Source organism: Maniola jurtina, chromosome 15 (genome assembly GCF_905333055.1).
Source record: "Maniola jurtina chromosome 15, ilManJurt1.1, whole genome shotgun sequence".
Lineage (NCBI taxonomy): Eukaryota > Metazoa > Arthropoda > Insecta > Lepidoptera > Nymphalidae > Maniola > Maniola jurtina.
The window spans coordinates 6690583-6713420 of record NC_060043.1 but is presented as its reverse complement, the minus strand read 5'-3'; the positions used below and the strand labels follow the sequence as shown (position 1 = coordinate 6713420).

The following is a 22838-nucleotide window of genomic DNA, read 5'->3' as shown; positions in this document are numbered from 1 at the left end:
TATTAGATACTAGTTGTGCCCGCGACTTCGTTCGCGTGGAATACTCTGAACGTTAAAAATGTTAGCCGTGATTCTTTAAATTGACATAACTTTTTTATTTATGAACCGATTGACATAACATAAACACTAAATGTTAAGTGAAGCTTACTACAATATATTAGTGAAAACAGTATCTAAATCAAATAAGCCGTTTCTGATATTAGCGTGCACATTCGGCGTCGATATAATAACAACCCCTTCTACTTTTTTTTTATATATTTCCATTGTACAGACACCACTTTTCTACAATTTTATTATATGTATAGATGAGCATGCTTCGAAAATGGAAGCCAGTTAAATACAGCCTGTGGAATTTTTTTCTAAATGTATTAGCCAAAATCAAAGAACAGAGTACTGAAATATCAGCTTAAATCTCATTCGAACCAATTTATCAACGTTAACATGCCACAACCCACTGCAAGTCACTTAACTAATGATCACGGGTAGTTTTTCTTTCTTTCAGCTGAAAGGTAAGTACTAAAATTAAATTGCATCTATTCATGTATTTGCTTTAAAACCGACAGTGAGTGATTGTAACTAAATGTATATAGTCTATATAGTCCGCGACAGGTTGAGATGGCAATCGCGGTATGACGCGGGGGCGTTCCCTTCCTGATTAAGGCTATGACACACCTGGCAGAATGCCGTCACAATAGACATATTGAAAAGTCAGGAGAGCGTACATATCTATGGGAGAGCGCCATATCAGTGTGGACCAAACGCCAATGAAAATTTTTACGCGTTTTTCCGTTCGCGTAGGCTAGATTTTTATATAACGGTGAATGAAGTCTGCTTGGCTCTTATGTGCATTACGCAGTACGAATATGAGTGATTCCATAAATACTTAACTTACATAATGGTCCTTGATGAATATCTAAGTCTACGTGTTCGGATTGTATCTAATGTAACTGTTTATCATACGCAAGATTAATTGTATTTTATCACTATAAATCTAAGCTAAAGGTTCAAACAGCCACCGCAGCCATAAGGAATTTCACATTTCGTTGTGCCAGATCTTTTCTTTCACGTACATGCAAACTGTGGGATCAACTCCCTTCGGTGGCGCTTTTACTAGATTTCATAATGGGTTTATTCAAGGGGCGGATGGTTGATCCGATTAATTCCTAAAAACCCGACAACGCATTGGCGATTCCTTTGGTGCTACAAATTTAATATTATGTATTATATATTAAGTGTACAAAAACAAGTGCTAATCGAACTCTCACACGAAGGGTCCACACCATCGAACAAGATTATATATTATGCTCTTTATTATTTGTTATAATAACGAAAATAGAAATACTCACTCAGTGAAAATTTCAACTCCCGATCTACTACGGTTCATGAAATACAGCCCGCTAACAAACAGACCAAAAATGCCCAGAATATTTAGGCCCCATTCCAAGCTATTTCACATTTGGTCACTTTGCCCTCATATACTTATCTAAACCGCAATGTAATTTATCTGAAAGAGTAAAATTACTGTTTAAAGCTTGTCTAGAACAGCTGTTTTATTCCATTACAGCTTTAGTTGCGGTTATTACTAATGGGACTGGGGTCTGGGAAGCGGCTGCATCAATCATATTCTCATCCACTTTATGTCAACATGAAATTTTGATACTGGCATGATTGATTGCCGTTAGCGTAGAGAAAACTTACGGGTATGAGTTCATTTGAAGGTTGAACTACGGTAAACCCTAATTTCCCAAGGGGACTTCGACAGAGTTTTCAATTAGGATGAAGCGAGCTTAAAACCTGGTCAACTTTCAATGGATCCTTTAAACTGCAAGACTACAAGGTGGTTGCGCTGAGTAAGCAATCTTGGCCTAAGTTCCGACTTGGATCAACTCTATGGGATTATGGCCAAAACTCTTCTTATTCTGAGAGAAGAACCGTGCTCAGTAGTAGGCCGACAATGGGCTGATAATGATGATGATGATGATGTACTTTCTCCTTTGTCCTGCTTATTATCACTGCCAACTGATAATACATAATTGGTAAACCTTAAAGTTAATCGTAGGTATGCGGAAGGACATTAAAGCCAACAGCGTCAGTATCATAAGAAAATCCTTTCCATCATACTCGTAAGATTGTGATGAATAAAAAGGAATCACAACTCTTATCAACGGAGTACACAATAGTAAGATCGCAGACATTGCAGATTGCAGAAATCTTGAAGCAATTCGATAACGTTAAAGACGATTAACATATAAATCTAACATTTATAAGTCGTAGACTTTGCTTTAGTGGTGCAAAAATAAAAAGGTAAGAAGTGTTCTCCAGTCAGCATTCCCGGCGGCTAAGGCGACGACAGAAAACGAGGAATAACGCTCCATCCACGAGCTGAAATACTTAAGACAGAACGGTTCAAGAACTGCACATTGTTTGTATTTTTTATGAATAAAACGTTTCAGTCGTTCTGTGAATTTGAATTTTTTGTCTAGAGTTGTACGTATTCGTAAACAAAAGGTTCACTTTGCTCTCAATCCGCTGTAACGAGTAGCATAGCTAATGCTAGAATACTACTGTTGTATAAATTGCGATTGCATTTTTTTTTTGTTAATTTAGTTGATTTCGAATAAAACTTATTGCATTTACAATCAACGCGACTTAGCAAATTAATGGCATCTTAATAATAATTCTGTCGATGATAAGGACAGGTGAAGCTTCTGTGATACGAAAAGTTTTGCAATCAACTGTATAATGAAATCAAATTTTTTGCACTGAGATAATAAAGCGATAATATATATAACACGTTTGTATAAACTAACTGTGCAGTGATCAGTGTATTTATTTTGGAAATCTTCAAGATAAATTTTACAAGGTATTAAGTTTTATAGAGGCATTACCATACCTCTATAATATTATCTGCGATATGTCTTCCACGTGAGCGAATCGCTTGGCCGTAAGGATGTTCTATATTGCCCGGTAAATATAACAAAACGACCAATTACGCGTAAGGCGACCGCTGCGGACCGTAAGAGTAGCGCCTGTCCGGAAAAATGAACCTCTCATGAAATTTAATGTGAAAATATCTTGAAACGACGCCAAAACCACGCCTGAATTATTTATGTAGCACTATTTTAATGGCGTACTCCTTCGTTCATTACAGTAAAAGTGTTTCTTAATTTTGTATGCTAACTCAGTATTCCAAGCCACTTTCGTACGCGACCATTAAAATGAAGTATGAGGCATGACTCAGGATGTTTTGCGGAAAAAATGGGAATGCGAAAATGTAAGAGCCTCGTTGGCGTGCTCATTTTTTTTGGCAAAACTTTCAGCTAAAAAGTTCAAGTGCTTAGCATCAGACTGATTGGATCCGATTTTCGGAGCAATGAGGCGAATTCAGAAGTTCGATTAGGTGAAGGATTTATTATAAAAAAGCTTAATTGAAATCTGATGAGATTTTCCTCTCTGACAGGGGTATCTTTCGTACCTAATAGTTTGTAGAAACTCGTTATTTAACCAAGGCTACTAATCAAAAAATGCTTTTAAGCTTCAATTCGTAAATTAAATCAAATCATACTTACATATTTTGCCAAGTTGCTGGTATTAACAGATCTTGAGACCTATTCACTATCTACTGCCACAGACAGAGTGCACAAATACAATGTTTAATATATCACCAATCATTTAACTTTTAATTAAATAAAATTATGTAAAAAAAAAAAACAAAAAAAAAAAACAAATATAATTTCCAATCCAAAGTAAGGTAATTAGGTAAGGCACTTGAAAATTCTTAGTCGTCGAGGAATTCATAGTCATTTTTCATAGATTTTTTGGCAATCGGAGAATTTATTTTTGTACCGATAAAGTTATAGCCATACAGTATGAATTTCTTGCGTAAAAGGGCCAGCCTTCAGTGTCTATTTTGTGGTTTACCCTACCCCTTCTTTTCCGTAAACTAAATATAATATTAGATAACTTTTCATCGTTTGATATTATAGTAGTACTATGCTAAAATCAGTCAAGATTTAGCTTTCAAGACAAGAAATATATTATCAGCTAACAACATTATTTCTAGCTCTCAATAATATTATGATATAGGGTAATGTAGTGTTGTGATAATTTTAGACAGCACTCAATGTGGGCTGAGACAAAGCCTGGAGTATTGCGTAGGCAAATTCGAGATCAATATGTGTAAATCAATCGCCTACGCTGGGGATGCGCGCGATTCTAAACAAAGAGTCGAGTATAAACAATAAATATATCGTCACTTCGTCAGTGAAATAAAAAGGATTTAGCCTATTCCTGTTGTTGCATGTTTTCGTAGCATGCACCTTGTCTTATACAAACAAAACAAATATTAATTACTAGCTGACGCCCGCAACTTCGTCCGCGTGGATTTAGGTTTTTTGAAATCCCGTGGGAACTCTTTGATTTTCCGGGATAAAAAGTAGCCTATGTGCTAATCCAGGATATTATCTATCTCCATTCTGAATTTCAGCCAAATCCGTCCAGTGGTTTTTGCGTGAAGGAGTAACAAACATACACACACACACACACACACACACACACACACATGCACACACACACACACATACACACACACACACACACACATACAAACTTTCGCCTTTATAATATTAGTGTGATAATAGTGTGATAATACTTATTAAGAAATGCAAAAATAAAACTTCGTTCCACTTAGTTTTAGCCACGAATAATAGATAATTTAAGTATTGTTATTGTCACATATTGTTATAGCCGGCTAAAACTAGGCGTAATCGCACTTCGACTTTTAGCGGTTCCATCCATACAACAAAATTTAAAAAAAAAGTCCAACGTTTTTTTCGGATAAGTTCATGTTGAAGTACTATCAGATTCAATTGCAATTAAATGATGTTATTACGAGGGTCTATACAAACAAAGCGACATGAAATGAAATTGCTCATTTCGTTGAGATAAAACAGTCTCGCTCGAAATAAACACCGATCTAATAAATTCGGTTCGTGGAAAGATCGCCAAGTCAATGGCAAACAGTGGGACGAAAATGTTATGTAAACATCAGGAATATCAGCTCTCTGGCCTGGGGTCCTCCTACTGAATAAATAACGCCACAGTGAAAGCAAACTCAAACAAAACTAAATTTATTCACCAAATACGACGATTAATACACGATCTCAGGGGGTGTACCTATGAACTTACTGAAACCATTTACTATTCCATACAGTTATATTGCTAAGTAGCTGATGCCCCCGACTTCATCCGTGTGGATTTAGGTTTTTAAAATACTCTTTGATTTTCCGGGATAAAAATTAGCCAATGTTAGGTCCTTAATATGCAAAAAATTAGGTCGATCTGTTGATCCGTTGCAAAGTGCTTCACAGAAAAAAGGACAAAGCAACAAACCAATAAACCAACAAACATTCCAACCAACCAACCAACTTTCGCATTTATGATAATATGGATATGGATATGAACTCTATTTTTTGAGACAACAGTTTTTGTTTGTGTAAATTACCCACACCTCCATAGTCACACTAATATTATAAAGGCGAAAGTATGTATGTGTGTGTGTATGTTTGTTACTCCTTCACGCAAAAACTACTGGACGGATTTGGCTGAAATTTGGAATGGAGATAGATAATATCCTGGATTAGCACATAGGCTACTTTTAATCCCGGAAAATTGAAGAGTTCCCACGGGATTTCAAAAACCTAAATCCACGCGGGCGAAGTCGCGGGCATCGGCTAGTATTTTATACTATAAATGCAAGATTAACTATGTCTGTCTGTCTGCTAGCTTTTCACGGGCCATTCGTTTAACCTATTTTGACGAAATTTGAAACAGCGGTAGCTTGCATCCCGGAAAAGAACATTGGTTACTTTAATCCCAGAAAACAAGCAGTGATCCCACAGCATTTTTAAAAACCCATATCCACGCGGACGAAGTCCTGGGAATTATCTAGAGCTAAATAAATAGGAAACAAAGGTCAAAGTCATAAGTTTATTGCAAAGATAATATTACATAATATTACAAAACTCCAGATAGACGAAGCTCCATACATTGGTATTTTATACCTATAGTGAAAGACAAATTCTTACGATTGTGTATGTGACACGCATTCGCGTAGCAGACTTAGTGCAATATAAACGCACTTTTGGTTAAAACGACATCTACTTAAGAGGGCTCTCTCCGTCACTCGTTTCATACAATCGTAGTTCCAATGTAATTTGAATATTAAAATCTATTAAGCAACCAAAGTCCATGAAATTTTGCAGACATATTCTAGAAACTAATATCTATGTCTGTGGTTTTCCAGATTTCTGTTAAAATATTCGGTTTCAAAGTTACGCGGTCTTAAAAATTTTCATACAAATCTTTGAGCCCCTGTAATTTTAAGACTACATATTTTTAGAAAAATCTAAAACACCACAGACACAGATATTACTTTCTAGAATATTATGTCTGCAAAATTTCACGGACTTTGGTTGCTTAATATTCAAATGAAATTGGAACTACGATTGTATGAAACGAGTGACGGAGAGAGCCCTGTTAAACGGAACGGACCATACTTCAAAACCGTTTTGACCCGTTTTTGACCGCATTGTGCATTGTGACCCGTTACCAGTCTATATGTACAAATTGTTGGTTGAATGGATGTTTTGAGTTTTCCAGTTAAGGTCTATACGGTTAAAATAATACTATAAATTCCATTAAAGAGAGCTCCCAGCCACTCATGGACGATAGAGAGAGCTATGCTCGGAGTACCTCTACGTGATCAAACATAAAGTAACCGACATACGTTTTTTTTTTTTTTTTTTTTTTATAGATTTAATTTACTTATAACATATGTATGTTTGTCACTAGCAATAAGTAAGCAATAAAGCCTATTTATTATTATTATTATTATTATTATAACCCAACGAGTCGCAAAGTGGCAATGTTCTTGAAGTTTGAAGAACTGATAGACGTTAGGGTCCTAAGATACTGAAATGAAAAAGGAACCTGAAAATGTAATATAGAAAGACTCCCACAAATGGAAGAACGCTCTCAAGTTGTTTGAAGCTTCTAGTGTCTAGACCTAAGAGGCACAAGATAATTTTCCATGGAAATTTTTCGAAAAGACCTATGCTCAGCAGCGAGTGTCTATTGGTTGCAACGAAGATGAATTATCACTAAGTATTATATATTAAACACACATATATTATAAATAAAATATAATTAAAGTTCCCCGCCGCTCTGAGTTCGTTTTTGTTCAACCTAATGTTAGATAAGACTGTACTAAATTTCATATGATTTTACCAATGGAAAAATGATTATCTCAGAAGGTTATAGGCTATAATTATGATCATTTTGAGAAAATAAGTTACCGGTATGACGATAGATAATTATTGTGAATTATGTCAAAAAATCCTTTCATTTGAGACGATCACATGGGATTATTTTTTGACTTGCGCTACGTAAATAGTTAAAGTTACAGGAACACAATGTACAGTGGAAAAGTTCCTCTAAAGCTACCCGTGCGAAGCCAGGCCGGGTCGCTAGCACTAGCTAAAGTTCATAGAACAGATTTTCATATTATTCTGAGCTACATTTTCTGTGGAGCTTCATTGTTTCATAAATATATTCGTTTTGTTTTTCGAGATTGTCGCGAGCTACTTTGGCGCTAAGTGGAACTGTGTCACAAAAATAGACATTTCATGGTCCCGTATGACAAATTCATGAGTCCCCAGAGAAGACTACTTATCATACTTGAACATTATAAAGAATAAAAAGTCGGCTCAGTGAACCATTGTCAGAATTATATTAGTTAGATTAAACAAAAAGTTAACAAGTAGGTATTTTATTTGTGTACAATGTCGTTACTCCGATGATTTTCATTCTTTACTATAATTCATCTAGGTTATTCATTTATATTATAAATCTGTGAGTTCGTCTGTCTGTTACCTTTTCACTGTTTAGTCGCTGAACAGATAATTTGACAAAAGGCACAGAGATAGATTGTACCCCGGAGATGGACCTCCTATACCTATACTTTTTTTCTTGAAAATCAAGGCTTCCTACGGGTTACTAAATACCTAAATTCAAGCGGACGCGGACATCGTCAAGCAAATAATACCTAATAATATTAATTACCTATTGAAAAGTTAATTAAATATTAGTAAACCTGCAGATTCTCTAGCAGTCCAAAATCAACAGTATGATGTAACGTAAATTCTATCAAAACCGATTCCGAGAATCTTTTTGGAAAATTAATTTAATAAACTTCCCTGTAGTTAGGTAGGTATGTATATGGCTTCATGGAAACCTTTTCATTTTAAGGTTTCATATTTTCTCAACATGACGTTGGTGCAAAGTTATAGATACCCAAATAGTCCAAATACATTATTTTAGATGATTTTATCTAACTAGGTAGGTTATTAAATGACTAGATGATTTTTGCGACTTCATCCATGTGGATATAGGTTTTTAAAAATCAGATTTACAGACAAACACTTTTGTATTTATAATTGGTATTAGTATGGATTAGGATTGCATGTTGATCATTAATTAATTATTTAAAGTGTGTATCTGCAATCTAGGTATACTTACATTGTATTCGCATTGAACTTTTTAGGCTAGGATGTATTTGTGGGTCTACGCTTGAGTAGGTACTTACGTATATTGCTACAGTACATCCAATGGCAAGCACGCACGCATATTATGCGGTCGTGCACCTTGCCGACTAGCAAACAAGGCCCTAGGATTGCTTTATACATAATACAAAGTCTGCGTCTAGATGCCACACAAATCAAACCTGCAGATGATACGCATTTGGTCGTCAGAATATTTATATTGTAGGGAACTAAAAAAGTTTTCTAAATAGCAAATGGCTGGAGCTTATGGAGACTCAAACTTATGTTAACCAAAATAGGTACATGGTATTTCCGAATGCAAGAAGCCCACCACCCACAACAGATAATATGAGCGTTATCTTATTAATCTTATTATATTAATTGTAGTTCTTGTTGGTTGGTTTCCAATATTATAATCCTTTTCCAAATATGGAAAAATGCCGTAACATGCTTGTATCCAAATATTTCCCCGATTCGAAGAATTAATTGTACGAATTCCAGTGAAACGAACTCGATCTGAAAGGAATGCTTTCAGATCAAGTTTTAAAAGAGACTGGGAAAAGCCAGAATATTTTTTATTCAGGTACCTACTCTATATACGAGAGTACACCAATTTGGGGCAATAGAGGTTTCATATTGGCAGGAGTATTAAGCCCCTTTTGTAGTTTCAATGCACCTTTTGTTTTGATTTTCAGCCTCAAAGGTATGTATCGATGGTCCATCATGCGTCGTGTGTATTGACAGTGTTTCATACAAAGGGAACATATTTTTTACTTCCCACGCTACGCTAAAAGATCGACTATTTTTAGGTTGAATGAGAGCAGCCCTAGAAGTATGATCTATGGGGTTTAAAATAAAATAAACATCATCTTGATACTTACTTTGATAAACAACGATAAATCTTAAAACTAAAGAAGGACTCCGGCCACAGAAATGTGGCTCATGTCATAGAGAAGAAATAATAGCACTAGGACCATAATATTGTCCAAGTTTAGGCACTCTGTAGGGGGCTATATTAATGCTGTCAAGGAAAATAAGCTTTTAAACGGAAATTAGAATTCTGTGATTTGAAGCGCAGGCGCATACCTACCGAAAGCTCCACGAGACATTCCTACCAGAAATTATTTACTAACTCCATAATTTTATGCTAATAAATCATTTATTGATAACTCGTATATTCATGTATGATTTAAAAAGTTAACCACGTTTAAAAAGTAAAATGTTGACGAATATTCCATTGAAAACAATAAAAAAATAAACCCAACGATAAAAAATATAACACGAACATACACAATGCACAGTGAAATAATGTCAAACTAACACCCTCGCGATACTCGTGACTGAGTTAAACCTAAACGTATTGTTGTGGAAACAAAATAAAAACAGCGGTAGCAAATTTTTTAACGAAAATAACTGGTCAAGTCCGAGTCGGACTCGTATACGAAGGATTCCGTGCCATCGTACAAGAAATAACATAGAATTTTTTTTTTGGATTGTTTCCTTCACTTTTGTGCTGTCGAAGATAATGGTCTGCCAAGTTTCATGATTAGGTCATTGATGAGTAGGTCAACGAAAAGTACCCTATAGGTTTTGATTCCCTTGATGGTCTTAACAGACACGACAGACAAACAGACACGAAGTGACCCTATAAGATTTCCTTTATTTTCTAGAGATGCGGAACCCTAAAATGATGGCATATTATTGTAAATTGAATATGTACTTGAAAAGAGCAACCGCCGAGTTTCTTGCTGGTTCTTCTCTGTAGGAACGGCATTCCGAACCAGTGGTAGATTTTTTTGACGATTCAAAAGCACTTGTAAAAGTTTAATTGAATAAAAACATTTTGAATTTTGAATTTTGAAAAGCTTCTAGTTTATTTTCCTGACGGAGATCGTGCCACTACCATACTAAGACCTAATCTCAAAGAAATTTTCTAAAGTGCATTGTAGTGGTTTATGTTTGAAATCCTCTTAGAGCTAACGTGGTGTACCATGTCCTGTAACTAATATGCTATTAACTTTTGTCAAGATTATGTCCATTTTATAAAAGTTAGTAGTTATTACAAAGAAGTTTATATATGGTTATATTTCACATTTTAGATACTTGGGTACGTAAATATGGAAAAATACGTCACAGTAACGTTAAGCTAACAAAAATGTTATATTTTAATACCTATGTTCCATACTAGTAATCCATACTAGTATTAGAAATACGAAAGTGTATCTGTCTGTCTATCTGCTACCTTTTTGCGGCCCATCCGCTTAACTAATTTTGATGAACTTTGGTACAGAGGCATCTAGCATCTCAGGGACAGACATAGTCCCGGAAAATCAAAGAGTACCCACGAGATTAAAAAAAAAAATCTAGGCGGATGAATTCGCGAGCATCGCCTAATCTTTAAAATAAAATCTTTCATAAAACTAACTTTATTATGCTCTGTTATTTATTGTATTCTAGATAGGCGAAACCTATCCTTTATATTGAACAGCAAACATGTACTATAAAAAGGAATATGAGATAGTATTTTACGATGGTTTTATGTCGTAAACGAAACCTATATCTATATTTAAGTAATCTTGTAAAATGTTTATACTGAATAAAATTTGCTACTTAGGCTGTAGAATCCGACCTATAAAACGTATAAAACTTGTTATTTTGATAAAAATAAGATTTGCCTGCGAGCTCTCTGCATGAATTTATGGAATTTTTAAAAATCCCATAAGAGTCTATATAGTATCATAAATTGGGGTATTTTTAAATAACCATAATAAATGCAGTTATTTCGAAATTACTAACTGATACTTTGAAGTTGGTTATTCAAGGCAGTCACATTCGCGACTCTACAAAATAATTTGCAGTAGAACCTAACAAGTCATCTTAGTTAGTACTTAGATATGTAGATATTTTAATTTGTAAATTATAGCTGCAGTGCTCCAACTATATTCAAAGAGCCAAGAGGAACTTACAACTAAGCAACATACGTTACGAATTTCACGAAAGCATATTAACGGTATTCTACGTATAATACCCCTGTAAAGACTGACATATACAATGCGTGACGGAAACTGCAAGGCAACCGTCATACTAAACGCGCGCATACGTGTGTAAAATACGTACTGTTTGTAAAATGTACAGTCGGCAACAAAGCTAAGTTTGCACCCGCCAGTACAAGCGACTATGGACGAGTGCAACTCTAGCTTTGTTGCTGACTGTACAAGGAACTACGTACCAACTAACTATTAATCCTATTATTACTTGCCTACATTACATAGAGAACCTTCGTGCAGAATTTCAGTTTTTTACGAGTAAGGGTTTGGACTAAGTATTAATGAGTTTTTATATTATAAGATACCCGACTGCAGTAGGTGAAGGCGACGGCGTGCGACTATAAGAACACAATTCCAACGCATTCTTCGTAATGTAAATGCCTTCATATTATTTCCTTGTATTACAATTTCACACGACACGTGGCCAACCCGCCCCTGCTCTGATGATGACGCGCGTTCTGTGTATTTCAACTTATAACAGGGTGTTGGCCTAAATGTTTATTTATTTCAGCTACCGTACCGGGTTTCAACGAAAACCTGCGACCCAAACGACTTACTTTGTTTGCTTTTGGTAAAATAACAAACGTTTTCTCATAGAAGCAATCACATTTTATATATCCCAAAGTTCACAGACGAGGGTTAGAATAAGTTATTTTTTGAGAAGTCGTTATTTTATTTCTGATGTTCAAGGTTATCTGGTTATACACAAATAAATAAAACAGAAAACGTGTCTTCACGTGCGTAAATGAATATTATTTCAGAACTGTTTATTGAATCTGACGTTTGGGCCGGGCCCATACAGTCAGAATTAAAGTAGAGTTAAGTTTTTTCATAACAGCTTATGCGCATTGTACAAAAGTTTTAATGAAAACGGCATCAGCTAGTATCATATAAATGCGAAAGTATGTTTGTTTGTTGCTTTGTCCTTCGATCACGTCGCAATGGATTGACGTGATTTTTTGAAGACCTGGAGAATGATACATGCTGATTTTTATCCCGGGAAAACAATGTGTCCAAAAGATTTTCAAAAACCTAAATCCAGGCCGACGCGGACGAAGTTGCGGGCATCATCTAGCTATGAAGTTTTATTTAGGAGAAAATAATAATAATTTGGTTTAAAGAATTTGGTAGGCAAAGTATGCGTACGTATATAATAAGGATAAATTGTTCAACAATTCAAGGAGGGTCGAATGGTACATTAGACTCATCTCAGTTATATACCTACATAATATTTACTTGGAAATGTCTGTAATTACAATAACTTCTACGCTATTTGCCCACACAAAATTAAACGACCGTGACTATATTATTTGAAATAACAAGACTCTCTGAAATCATTATAATATTACAGACATTTATATGGACGTAATGGAGAGATGAAGGTAAGTAAGCGTGGAGCTAGTAGATATTCCCATTTTGTTAAAGTATCTGTGTATCTGTCTGTGGCATCGTAGCTCCTACACTAATGAACCGATTTTAATTTAGTTTTTTCTTTGTTTGAAAGGTGGCTTGATCGAGAGTGTTCTTAGCTATAATTCAAGAAAATCGGTTCAGCCGTTTGAAAGTTATCAGCTCTTATCTAGTTACTTGAGACCCCAGTGTTGGTTTTTCGAACTTTGTGGCCTGTCCATCGCCACTTCAGCTTCGCAACCCGCATAGCTATATCAGTTACTCTGGTTCTCCTGCGTTCACTCATTTGGTCACGTAGAGAAACTTCAAGTATAGCTTTCTCCACCGCCTCATAAAAAGTTCAGTGTCAGAGAGAATAGTAAATTAAAAATTAACACCCCCGACAAGTGAAGGTTACAGTAACTAGAAAAGAGCTGATAACTTTCAAACGGCCAGTCGGAGTCGGTTTTAGTTTTCAACTTTATCTTGTTGACGTTAAAAGAATTAATTATGTGAACAATGACCCTTTTGTTTGTTTATGAGTTTGATATAATTTTATAGTCCAATGAGATTCAGTTAACAATTCGCTTTGATATGTTTAACGAAATTCAACCAGGTGAATTTGGAAGTAAACGTTAGTTAACGTTTCCCCGGTTTACGGTTGGTTTGTCAGGACAGATTTAGGGCGAAGTTGACGGGTTTCCTGACTTCCCACAACGCTAAACCGGCGTAATGCCTCTCTTATATTAGGTTAATGGATTATAGGGTTTTTTCTTTGGACGGTTTCAGCCGAGTTAGCTCAGTTTATATAGGTAAGTATACTATGTATCGTGGGCAGAACTAATTTCTAATGTCAATCGATTGTGTTAGTGAGAGATACAAACCCTCAGATTAATTACAAACCTAAGTCCCTGAATTTGTCTCGTCTTTTATCTAATAAAGCGTATTTTTAATTTTATACAAATTAAATAAAGATTAATTTAAGTTGTTACCGCCACACCTAGACCCCGCCGGTACCTATGCGTTGCGTCTTAGAATTCAAAAAATTGTTAAATCATATTACTAATTACTGAGTCCGTTAGTAGTAGTCCATATCTCGTTCCGTTACTCCGTTGCGACGTGATTGAAGGACAAACCAACAAGCAAAGACACTTTCGCATTTATAGCATGGGTAGTGATGTTTAGCTATAATGGCACTATTAGCAAAATAGCGTTTTTGTGCTGGGTATACCTAACGACATAATCAACCGCATCATGACTTCTACTTTTCAGTGGTATTTTTTGCTGTCAGCGCAATTCAATCTATTCTTATTGGAATCGCTTCGATGGGACGGCATCCGGCTGGCTTTTTGTTCTATGACTAAGTAATTTAATTTGTTACATGACACAATTTGCTCAGAAAATTTAATCATTTGCCAATTTATTCATACAAAGAAATGAAATGAAACGAAAAGAATGAAATACGATATAAATAATTTGCGATTTAGATAGGAATGAAAAATCATTTACCAATTTTAAATGCAAAAGGTAGGTAGGTATAGGTAAGTATATGTATTACAAAAAAAAACGCGAGCAGTGACAGCCTTTGGCTTAAAACGTGAGCCTCCTACACTTAGTCATGGGGTTCGGGGCTTGATCCCTGCACTACGGGCACACGCCTATAATTTATCGAAGTTATGTGCGTTTTAAGCATATAAGTATCACTTGGTTAGCGGTGAAGGAAAACATCTCGAGGAAATCTGCAGCATTCCTGAGAGTTCTACATAATATTCTCAAAGTAGGTATGACGTGAAGTCTTGCCAATCCGCACTTGCACAGCGTGGTAAAACTGATGTTGGGGCCCAAGCTGCTAGCATGGCGACCTCCAAGTTCCAACCGAAAAACGCAGAGTTGGCACTTGAAAGATGCTCCACTAGGTGGGCAAACCACATCAACCGAATCTCAGGGAGCCGTTAGAATTCAGGCGGCGCGTAAGCCCGCGGTGTGCGGAAGTCCCTACAAAAAACCTACGTTCAGCAGTGGACACCATCGGTTGATAATAATAATGATTTGAATTGATAATAATTTGACTATGTCGACCATGATATTTTACTCAATAAATTAGAACGCTACGGAATACGAGGACAAGCCCAAGATTGGTTTAAATCATATTTAAAGGATAGAAAACAATGTGTTGAAATCTGTAGCTTTGTGGGAAATAATAAAACATTATTTCGTTCATGCTACAGGGAAAATATCTTCGGAGTACCGCAGGGTAGTGTACTAGGGCCGTTACTTTTCCTTCTTTATATAAACGATCTCCCTGACATTATAAAACACGAATGCATACTTTTCGCTGACGATACTACCCTATTAATTAAATCTAAACAACGTCAAAATATAAAGAGTGAAGTACAAGGCGCACTAATGGATGTGGTAGACTGGCTTAATATAAATAATTTAAAAGTAAATATATCTAAGACTAATATAATGCAATTTCAAACATATAAAACTAAAACACAAAACCTTGATATTAAATTTAATGATGTGAGGATTGAAGAAATAGATGACATTGTTTTTTTGGGAATTACTATAGATAAGTATTGTAATTGGAAGGCACATATTCAGAATTTATGCACAAAATTACATAAGTATGTCTATGCTTTGGGTCGTATTCGACAAATAGTTTCAGTTGAGGCATCACTGTTGGCCTACCATGGATATGCCTCATCTTTGTTAAGATATGGAATAATACTTTGGGGAAATTCCACCAATGCACAAGAAGCTTTTAAGGCGCAAAAACGTTGTATTAGGTCTATTTGTAATGCTGATTTTACTGACAGTTGTAAGCCTTTATTCAAAAAACTTAAAATATTGCCTCTCCCATGTTTATATATTTATGAAGTTTGCATATTTGTCCGTAAATATCCCCAATACTTTAAACTAAAGACAGAAATAAAACCGAGCAGTAGACATAAAAATAAAATTTGTATACCAGCACAACGATTGGCTTTATATACAAAGAATGTGTACTGTGCGGCAATACGTATCCATAACCATCTACCGTCACACAGTTATGCAATGAGCCTTACTTCTTTTAGATGTTATTTATTTAAATTTTTATTAAACAAAGGTTATTATGATGTTAATGAATTTTTGAATGACAAATTTTAAATAGTGAATGCAATAATTAGTAATAATTTGACATGTTTGTTACAATAAATAAATTCAATAAATTTTGCACGCCATGCTTGGCAGAATATGCGGTTCCACATAATGTTTAAGACCAATGTACTTGTATATTATACCATATTCTAGCAAATAAAAAAAAAAAAAAAAAAAAAAAAATGATAGATCAGCAGTCCACAGGACATATCGGTTGATAATTATAATGATGATGATAGACTAAAGTCGAAGGACGTAGTGATTTAGGTATAAAGAACGAGGATTAGGAATTATCCCGTAATCCCGCGTGGCGATGTCGAGGCACGTCCGTGACTCCGAAGCAACATTAAACCCACATTAGCTCTCCATCGATTACCATTTGCGACATTTTATCTAACTCGAGTCATCTTCTCGTTATGTCGTGGTTTCCGTTATAGAAAACTTGCTTTGTATTTCACATAATGGGGCATAAGGCTAGGACAGAACGCACGACGGCTACGCGCGTTTCCAAAGCTTACGTTTTTTCCTAGCATGTTCTTACTTCTAAAGTTGGTCCTAGCTGTGACAACGATCGTGCGCTGTCGACTACAAAAAGAAAACATACTAATTTGACACTCAAATAAAATTAAATGGGGATGTCGTCAATCAAGAATTAAATTTTAGGGGAATGTTAGCCATTTTAATCGTGACTAACATTCCCCTTTCCCCTCCAACTAAGCGTAAAGCTTGTGCTAGGAGTGGGTACGACAATAGTGCAACGGCTCGGGTTTGAACCGCCGACCTTTCGGAATTCAGTCCACTCCTATAACCGTTGAGCTATTGAGGCTTTGAATTTAATCATAACGTTATTCAAATGAAACCGCCAGAAGACTTCAATAGACCTAAATAAACAGGCATAGGTATCTGGGGGCACAACTGTACCATTCTTTTCACGAATCTTATTTTACTCAAGACGATGATAGCACTAAACACCCAACTTGTTAGTCGAGTTACGGTTTTTAACTTTTTTGTAGGTTAGAATTTAGCCGTTTCGTTTCCTTCGTGTCTTTGGAGACTACGTAAATTCGTCGATTTCGGTTATCATCACTAACGTCTGACAAATCAGTCACTGTCGTTATTGTAGCAGCCAAAACACAATAAGCGTGACATATTATGTCTCTCGAGCCCTTTGCAACATCTTGCGTATAAAGAAAGCCATGAGAAAGCATTGTAGCACTCACTGTACTTGGGTTGCTGCCAGCTAGTTGAGTCGGTTTAGAAAATGACCCAGTAAATTGGTCCAGGTCTGGTTTGATGGGACGCGACTGATTTCCCACCTAACCGATGTTTGTGTCAATCGTTCATTCATGTTAAGATTGCTAACAAGAGATAAAAACATCTTTTGTTACCACAAAATACGTTCATTAGTGTCGTCAAGAATATGTAAGAGCATTTCCAACATGACAATATTAAATAAAAAGTATTTGGTCAAACACCGTAACAAGTTCCAAGTTTCATCAATAAAACTTGTCCGGCTATTTCGGACATCATGTCACATACGTTTAGCCGCGTGGATGGATCCGGGTATTAGCTTATCCAATGCTCAACGAAAACAGATTTAAGGCATACTAAACTTGACGGGTATCGGGCACAGTCTCACAAAGCTATGAAAGCGGCTTAGGCGAGAAAGGGGATTAGAGCGTAATCTGCAACGGAGCGGTTGACATACGCCTCAGGCGCTCTCTGTTTTCCAGTAAACATATAAATCGGACTAGATCCGACAACGCTAGACTAGACAAACCACTTCCTACCGGTGCTCGGAATGGCTGCCTTCATTATGTCGTGGTTTAATATTATGGTAGTTTGTAAGTACGGTCTCGGATAACACTGTGGGAATGGTCCGATAAAATTATATGATTCAATGGGTATATTAGCAACCTTTTTCATGGAGGAATACGAGTAACAATATTTACTAAAAAAGTTCAAAGAAATGTAGTTAATATTTGAATTTTTTTAAACAATACGTAAGTACTGTTACGATTTGAAAAGCCCTTTTTTGGCTTGCGTTTTTACTTTTAACCACCTTACTTTAGTGAAAAGTCTAGGAAGCGCGCTCCGGCGGCTACAATTTCACCTACCATCGGATGTCATCGAAAACAAGTGCTTTTTATTTTTGACAACGTAGATATCTGAATTTGGTAGCGCAAACCGTGATACAAACTGGAATAGTTAATTAGGAAGTCCTGGTTAGAACTTCAACTGAATAAATAATGTGGAAATAATATGATTTTAAGTCTCAGATCTTGGTGGTTCCTCTAATAGCTGGTACCCAGAATGGGAGTGACAGCTGTCTAAGTCAGCTTACTTACATCTTAGACAGCACCATCACTTACCATCAGTTAAGATTGCAGTCAAGGGCTAACTTGTAATTGAATGAAAAAATTGAGTTAGATAGGTACAATATTACTGACAGAGATAGCAAGCACAAACTTAGACTAACTTGATTTACCACCAGGCGAGATCGTGGTCCAACTATGTTCTATGTTATATTGTCGTTGAAAACAGATTACGTTCTAATATGACAGGCATGCTTAGTAAAACAATAGTGTTACCTTATGACATGTTTAAGCCGCCGGGAGTGATGTTAACTGAAACAGAAAAACAGAACGTTAATCGTGAGGCTCGGGCATCGCTCGAAACTGACCATTGACCAATTGACAGATAATAGCTGCACCCACATACGGGTGTATTGACTCACAATAAATGTCACATATTTCTTAATAGAGCCGCAGTAGTACCTAGTACTAGCGCTCGGTCAATTGAAGTGACCGTTAAGACAGGTTTATGTCAAACGAATCGAATCACCTGCTGCGAGCTATCGTCATTGTTAAAGTGTTGGTCTTTATAAGCAATTTCCTGCAATCAATTTGTGCATTTGTGTGCACGCTTGCTCTTATGATTGAGCAGCAGTCCTCTCGAGATTATGAATGTACTGTATAAATAAACTTGAGTGGCGTTCTGATGTTTTCTTAGCACTCTTTCTGAAAAATTTATTAAGCTACCAACCATTTTGTTATTAGTTACCAGTGACTAACGGAATTCAAAGTCCGTTCTGACTACCTGAACTGCAACCGATAAAGTTTTTACCAAATAATTTTGCAACCATTGAGGCTTCTTACTTACTTCTATACTTCTTGGGGATACTTCACATGCCAATCCCTTTTTGCTTTATATGAGTAGTTTTCTAGCATCTATAAACATAGTAGCTGGGACCGTAGTTTTATGTCTTAACTGTGTAACTTATGTGTATAAATAAATTAATAATCTTTTATTTTAGACAAGAATTCATAATAATTGTTACCTTCCGTACGAGTCCATTTTTAGGGTTCCGTAGCCAAATGGCAAAAAATGGAACCCTTATGGATTCGTCATATCTGTCTGTCTGTCCGTCCGTATGTCACATAGCCAGTTTTTTCCGAAACTATAAGAACTGTTGAACCTTTGGGGGTTCCCCATACTTAGAACCGCACGCTTAGTGCGCGAGTCTGACTCGCACTTGGTTTTTTTATTGCGTGATAGGCTTGCATTTACCGACAATCGTGCTCAAAAAAGCAATGACGAGGTCTAGGTTAGAGCTACTATTTCAGGGCTGGTACACAAAGTACATAAGCTAGACGAATTTGAGTCAAATAACGTGATGAATTACCCAAAACCGTCAAGTCACTAAGGCTTCTACATCTAGTGGAACAATGCAAGCACATACATACAATTATTATCAACTAGGTATATACTAGTCAATATTACCAACTGTCTCCGTCAGTTTGTTGTCGAGTAACAAATTACGTTCACAAAAACAGGAATGTGCTTGGCATCTATAGAAAAGTTTACATAATAGGTACCCTACATTTGTTTTTAGTTCATACAGCCGAAATGTCGTGGCATTATAATCATACTTGTTTCCGTATCATAATGAGGCCTTTACAAATGTAGAGCGCTTTATAAAGGGCAGATGATGAGGAAAAACTTAGGAAGTTTGCAATTATTTTAAGCAATCGACACCGTATAATAATTTATCGCATTTATCAAACAGTTGCGATTTACAACGTCGATCTTAGTCAGAAATAGAATAGAATTGAAGGAATTTTTACGATATATCTGTAGGTAATATGGTATGGTAAGTATGGTATGGTATTATGATAAATATTCAATAGACTTTAGTGTGAGATGTCATATTGCTAATCAGCGATGTTCGGCAAAATGATCTCAACCTCAACCCAGTTGGGTTGTAGCAACTAAAAAAGCAAGTATAAGAGAGCATTCAAAGTTCCAAGATTTCGTCTTTATGATGATTAAGTGGGGATGCTTGTATCTGTACAGTGACAGTGTATATTGGATTATTTCTTGGACCAATTTTTCAATCGCCAAATAATAATTCTTCAGTACGATAGTGTCCTGATGATATAAAAATCGTGGCGGGAAGGACTGTGGTGGCGTTCACTAGGAGAGGTCTATGTTCAACAGTGAACGTCCACACTCTACAGGCTGATATGATGATGATGATATATATCTTTAACAGGGCTCTCTCCGTCACTCGTTTCATACAATCGTAGTTCCAATTTCATTTGAATATCAAGCAACCAAAGTCCATGAAATTTTACAGACATATTCTAGAAACTAATATCTGTGTCTGTGGTGTTTTAGATTTTTCTAAAAATATGTAGTTTTAAAATTACAGGGGCTCAAATATATGTATGAAAATTTTTAAGACCGCGTAACTTTGAAACCGAATATTTTAACAGAAATCTGGAAAACCACAGACATAGATATTAGTTTCTAGAATATGTCTGCAAAATTTCATGGACTTTGGTTGCTTAATATTCAAATGAAATTGGAACTACGATTGTATGAAACGAGTGACGGAGAGAGCCCTCTTAACTGAGAAATTTTAGCGTTGTGACAGTTTTCGTACCGAAAATCTCTTATGACATAAGTAGTTCACAATCTAACGATTGAAAAATCCACCCTTAATAGATTATTGTTCGCGTGTTCAAGTTCCATCCAAACTTGTAGTAAATAGGTACATCACGTAATTTAAAATGCTAATAGCCTGTCGTCTGGAAAGTAGGGAGAAATGAATAATGAAACATCCGCTACAAATCTCCTGTATTCCGTATTGATTGAGCCGATTGGTGGATTATGGACCTGTTTTACCTGTGCTCGAGGTTTTATGCTATGTTTACACGAACAAACAAGTGATTTCGTCCATTCTATCCATCATCAGGCTATATTATTGTCATTGTATTTTTTCGAAAGTGATGAAAAAAGCAAACGAGTCCACATTCAACTGTCTTTCCATAATATGCCATCAAAAAGTTCTAATGAAAACCTCTATCTCACCTTTATCATCAAAGAGGTTTAATGGTAGGTAATAATAAATCATCTATTATTGTCATGCAAATAACGTGTCTGTAAAATTTTAACTTAATCACACATATTTTTCAAAATTTAGGTAAGTACAAAGCACTTGGTTACAATCAAACCAGCTGGTTGTGATGATGCAACCTATGGAGCGCGTTTACCTAGAAAATGCTCATTACTCCTGAATTAAAGGTGGAGGGGTGGTGGGCGTTCCACATCCTAGCGGTTCGAATTAGAAACGAGAATGAAAGCCGCTTCGTACGTGTCCGTGGAATTTCGACAGCATAGAAACAAGACAAACTAATAGTTTTTACAAAAAAAAAACCGGCCAAGTGCGAGTCGGACTCGCGTACCGAGGTACGTACTCGGATATTTTTTTCGACATTTCGCACGATAAATCAAAAACTATTATGCATAAAAATAAATAAAAATCTGTTTTAGAATGTACAGGTACAGCCCTTTCATTTGATATCCCACTTGGTATAGCTATCTTACTTTGAAAATTGAAAACATTTTAATTTGTTTTTAATAACATAGCCACAAATTCACGTTTTTCAGATTTATTACTTTACTTGTACTATAAGACCTACCTACCTGCCAAATTTCATGATTCTAGGTCAACGGGAAGTACCCTATAGGTTTTCTTGACAGACACGACAACGGACAGACAGACAACAAAGTGATCCTATAAGGCTTCCGTTTTTCCTTTTGAGGTACGGAACCCTGAAAATAAGCCGTCCCCAAGGCTGCGGTCGGCTGCAAGCTAAATACTTATTACAATCGATCGCGGTGGGCTGTGTAAAAGCTCTCACGATATCCCTATCACTGACGGCATTACAATAGCGGCGGTGGTAGATAAAGCCTCTTTTTTCATTTAAACGACTTGATAAGGAACCCTTTTAAACTTAAAATGGTTTATTCTCTTATATTCCACCAGGTTTGATTGTATCTGTTCTGACGTTGTACAAAACCAGGTGTGCATTAATGTAGATAACAAAAATAATACCAACATTAATGAATACGCTTTCTTTATCCAAACACGTTATAAGAAGATCACCTTCCGCGTGGATTTAGTTTATTTGAAAATTCCGTGTAAACTTTGATTTTCTGGGATAAAAATAGTCTATTTCCGTCACCGAGATGCAATCTATCTCTGTACCAATTTTACAGACAGACCGGCAGACATACACTTTCGCATCTATAAGATTAGTATGGATGTTTTATTTAAGTAGGTACCTACTTATCTGCGATTTTCTGTTTT

The 22838-nt window shown here is 36.0% G+C and overlaps 1 protein-coding gene across 4 annotated transcripts in view; it reads right to left on the bottom strand.

Annotated features, from left to right (window-relative positions):
- The window catches only part of LOC123872317, a 142368-nt gene that overhangs the window by 15242 nt on the left and 104288 nt on the right, over window positions 1-22838 (bottom strand). For 3 of the 4 annotated variants that reach the window (XR_006797457.1, XR_006797459.1, XM_045916528.1), the window contains exon 2: window positions 18772-18807. The exons of the other annotated variant lie outside the window; for it this stretch is intronic. The gene's annotated coding sequence lies outside the window, so the exon portion shown is untranslated. The remainder of the gene's footprint in view (window positions 1-18771; window positions 18808-22838) is intronic. 4 annotated transcript variants of the gene reach the window in all.